Genomic DNA, 5,122 nt, shown 5'->3' with positions numbered 1-5,122 from the left:
ATATTGAAAGAGTGGCTTTATGTAGAAGGTGTCCTGTGGAGCTTAGTGGCAGAATCCCCCCTGGTCATGAAAGCCAGGTGCTCCAAGGGTGTCCCCATGTGAGCTACGTGCACCCACCTACTGTAGTTGGGCTGAGACTAACGAGGGTGTGTGGGTGGAATGGGCTGGCTCCCAGCCTTGCTGGCTGCAAGGCCCAGCACTGACTGCTATGAGTGTACTGGTGTGCAGGGGCTGCCCCCAGCAGGTTGCTGCTTTGGGGTCCTTCTATGCTATCCTGGGGCCTCCCACCAGGTGCTGGGGGTGAGGGGGTTAAGGTGCTACTTTGGGCATTTCATTTTTTAAAAAAAAAACAATACATGTTATCCTATTTAAAAGCTGATTGATAGAAATCTGAATTGGTTCTTTTCTCCAGGCTTAAAGAAAAGTATAAATTCCTTTGGGAAATTTTCTCAGCTTTCCTCAAGGCTGCGAAACTTGGTTTTATACAGATTAATACCCTTAGAATTTTATCCTCAAAGAAATGTTTAATAACCTAATGGATTATAGTATAGTGCAAGTGATTTTGATGAAATCTTATCTTTTACTTGTTTTCAGCACAGCCAGTGACCTCATATAATTGTAGTCTCCCTTCCTCAATATAGTCCATTACTCTCTGAGTTTATCGTGAGGAATAACGATGCTGTGATTTAAAAAGGAACATCACCTCTGCTGTAGTCAGGCCTCACCAAGGACAGGCCTACACATCTTTCTTCTCCTCTGTCCCCATAAACATGATGGAGAGCAATGGTAAGATACGTCAGATTATGACAATTGCGCAGGGCCTGCTATACATCTTCAGTTCCTCATGAAACATTCACAAAACGTTTCTAACCATTGCCATGTGTATATTCATTAATCTTCGGGTTTTCCTCTTTATAAAAATGTAGAAATATGCTAAAAGAGGCAAGATCTATCAGCATCTAGCCCTTCGGCCCAGAATTATCAACACATTAGCGATGCTAAGATCTAAGTAGAAAAGTCAACATAAAAAATTTAATCCATTCTAGATTTCCTTTTTATACTTTTCCATCCTCACTATCACTTCAGGTTAGCATGCCTAACCTGATTTATTGCAATGGTCTTCCAACCGATTTGCCTGCCTCCCTGGCCTGTGAATCCATCTTCACATGTTCCAGGTAGTACTTCCGGTCTACGCTCTGCTTTTTCACTGCCCACGGTTTCCCAGACTTCTGAGTTGTTGACCTTTTCTACCCACTACCCTCCCCCCATTTATAGAGAGTATCCTGTGCCTCGCTTCTGTCTTCAGTCTCTTCAGATTTCAAGGCCATCTGGGTTTGGCCTCCTTTACCTTTCCCGCCACCCTATTATTTTGGGCTTCATGTTATTTCCTGTCCACGTTATGTGATTGTGACTTGATGAGAACACTTCATTTGTAAAACATGAGTTTCCAATGGGTTCGAACTACTTCATGTTGCAGAAATGTTCATTTTAATTTGTTTTAAATTAAATTTCTTGAATTTCTCTCTTAATTTACTCTCTGATGATATTTCTTTCACATTATTCCAATGAGACCATTTCTGGTACTTTTAAAGGCTAACATTTTATATATTTTTAATCACTTTAAGCATATAAAAGGCAATTTGACTATTTACAATGCATCATCAGAGTATTTTTGAACACTAGAAACATTTCTGGGTGAAGGGAAGTGTATTGCTCCCTAAATTGACACTGAACTTCCTTTTAAAATTATTACTAATGTAAAATATTGTGTCTATCTTCTGTGTGTGGGGTTTTACATATGACCACGAGGAATGATATGAGTGCAGATTTAGTCACATAGACCTTGTTTTGGACCTGCATTTGGAAACGGCTCACGTGTGAATGGTTGGTTGTGCTCTCGTGGAGAAAACAACAGGTGACATAAATCGTGTTGATATTATTGGTTTCAACTTTAGATAAATGAGGCGCACAAAACTAAGTCTGAGCAGGAACTGGCTTTTCTACTCCCTTTACCATTGTTTCCTCAACAAAGCAAGATTTTGAAAGCCACATAGACATATTTATCTAACAACGTGGAATTTGTTGTCGAAAGCCACTCTGTCCCAGAGCATAGACCATGAAGATGGTATCTGTACATAGCTCTTTATTCAAACCTTTGGGACCAGATGTGCTTCCGAATGCAGGATTTTTCAAATGTTAGAAAAGAAAAATAGTGCATGCATCTTCCGTTAAAAAAAAAAAAAAAAAACCTCCTAGGGGAACCCTTAGCAGTATCCTACAGTCAAACATGTTAATATATCAGAAGTAAAGATGTGACTATTCACTTAGGAATAACGAAGTTTACAAATAACGTCACATCAAGATGGACAAGGTTTTGCAGCCAAATAAGTTACTGAGACAACTTTTATTTTTTACAACTTTTTTGGTTTCAGAATTGTAGATCAAGGCTTATGGACCTGTGGTGTTTAATAAAAAAAAATAAGACATAGTTTCTGCTCTCGAGGAACACAACTAGTGTTAATGTTTAGCTTATTCATACCGGTAGGCCCATATTGGTGTTAAAATATTGATTTTTTTTTCCCCCGTGATTGAGCAGCCATTGTCCCAAGCCATTCAAGGACTCTCCCTTCCAATCCATCCACCCTTGGATCCCTGGTACTTTCCCGTCACCTACTATGACCCTGCAACTGAAGGAGTAGCTCCTGACTCCTACGTGTGTTTGCTGGGTACCAGAGCCATCCATTTGTCCAAACAGTTGAACGTCATTCCTGAAATCACAGGATAATAAATTTCTTCCAGTAGAGCCAGAGGATTTTGACAGGATGAGGAGAGGTTGGGAAAACTGAGTCCACTTCCTTTTATTTTTGACTTTTATAGATCAGAGGTTTAGGTAAGCAGAAAGCCAATGAAATAACCTGTCACCAATAACCCTAAGTCTCTGCTTCACAAAGAAAAACTAGTCCCCAGGAGGGCAAGTAGGGGAAAACAACCTTGGGCAGGCATCTCCTCCATGTTTCCTTATTATCAATGGCTTTTGTAGTTATATTTATCGTATTTACATCAGATGTAGGACATTCCACATGTGCTTGCTGATAATTTTTCAGCAGATGTTAATTTTCAACACGTCATGATTGTCAGGTAATATGATGCGAGCAAAGACCATTGTTGAGCGCTTCTCCTCTACTTTTCAGAAATAATCTTCCTGTGTCAATTCCAACCTTACTGACACTTTATTTTTATTTTTTATCTCTACAGCGAGTACAGTAATTCCTGTTTGATGCCAAGATGTTTGTGTGAGATGACATATATTACAAACAAATACGAGAAATTACCATTTTTTTAATTAGATTGAAAACAACTCTTTAAGATTTCTTTATTTTTTTTTCTTCAAATTTGATCAGCACTGATGGCCGATGAGAATGAGAATGCATTGATCTGTCCCCACCCTTCCCAGTTAGCCAGAGATCGGTGACCTGAGTGGATATTAACTAGGACTTTCATTTAAAAATGCTTCCTATTCTCATTTAGTTTGAGTAGCAGTACAACAAACACCACGGCGTTAAAAACTCGGGTTCTGGAACATGGCGACCTTTGTTTAAATCCCAGCTCTGCCACTTACTAGCTTGAGAAAGTCACTTAATGTATTTCTTCTTCAATTTCTCATTGGTAAATAAGGATAATAATTGTACCTATCTCATAAAATTATTATAACTATTAAATAATTCGATGAATGCATAATAGGTAATGTAGTGCCTAGCCGAGATTAAGCTTTCTTCAAGCGTTGACTTGAAGGGAGCATGCCTGCCTCCAGGGGGAGCCCTTGCCATAGCTGCTACTTCGTTTCTCCTCATTGGAGAGTGATGATTCTGTTACTCATCTGTGGAGATGTTTAAATATTGGAGGCTTGGTGTCAATCTTTTTTTAGGTGGACAGCTGCAATCAACAAAGTAAAATATTGGGAGGGCTAATAATGTGTAACGTTCAGAATACAAATGAGACAAATGATATCTGTGTTAGTCCAAAAACCACATAAACTTTCGATCTTCCTTTTCATCATACCTTCAAAGTCTATACACCTGGAAATTTTCTATTCCCCCTAAAACTATATGACCCTTTATCTCTGCTGTTCTCACTACCAATCTCTCTATATATTGCATTATACTGATCTTACATTTTTTTGAGATAAATATGGATTGACAAATATTTATTGAGTACCTATATTGTGCTAGATTGTCCTCACATTAGTTACACAACTAATGTGGACTCTAATCTATTACTAGCCAACTCTAGCATCTTATTTCTTTAACCACCATCTTCTTCAGTCAGTAAAATATGCTGCCTCTTCACATAAAGTCTTGACCTTCCACTATCAGGACTTATCAGAAAGGCCAAAGTCAAATATTAAACAAAAAGAATTTAGACAACAAGCAAAAACGGAAGATCTTCACCTGGGAATACTTAAATTGTGTAATCACAAATAATACAGTGGTATTACGAGAAAAATTAAACTCCTGGAAAGAGTCTCTGCTGCTGAAGTCCCATCTTGCTCACAAGACACCAACACGCACAAGAACCTTGGCTCAACTTGTCCTTATCTGCTCAGACATAGCATGTTTGCTGAGCTCAGCTTAAAATGCCCGTCTATGTGCACAACCCATTACCCATATAACTTGATCACAATTTATCTGACTCCTTGTCATGGTTCATTTTTTGCTTTCAGTTTTGGCCCTGGTGTTTATACCACTCAAAGGCGTCCTGGAGGGCTTTGCTCAGACCATATGATGACACCCAGCTTACTGCAGCACAAGCATTCTGTAGAGTTGGAGGCACTTGATTGAAAATCACTTACTCCCTCCCTGAGAAGTAACGTTTTCAGTTTATTTCACACAGATAACACTTTTTCAAATTCAGAGCGGATGTCTGTTTCCGTAGCCTAAGTAATTTATTCCAGTTACTTAAGACTGAATTCTAAATCTGTGTGCCGTTGGTAATTTAGGATGGATAGGAGGAGGAATTTCCTAAGAGCCTTATGGGTTATTAAACACTGAAACGTGCTACAGAAGAAAATTGAAGGACCTTTTCCAGAAAAGATCTTTAAAAGTGGGATCAATGAATCCAGTGC

Source organism: Pteropus vampyrus, unplaced genomic scaffold (genome assembly GCF_000151845.1).
Source record: "Pteropus vampyrus isolate Shadow unplaced genomic scaffold, Pvam_2.0 Scaffold45, whole genome shotgun sequence".
NCBI lineage: Eukaryota > Metazoa > Chordata > Mammalia > Chiroptera > Pteropodidae > Pteropus > Pteropus vampyrus.
Note: the sequence above shows the minus strand (reverse complement) of the source record.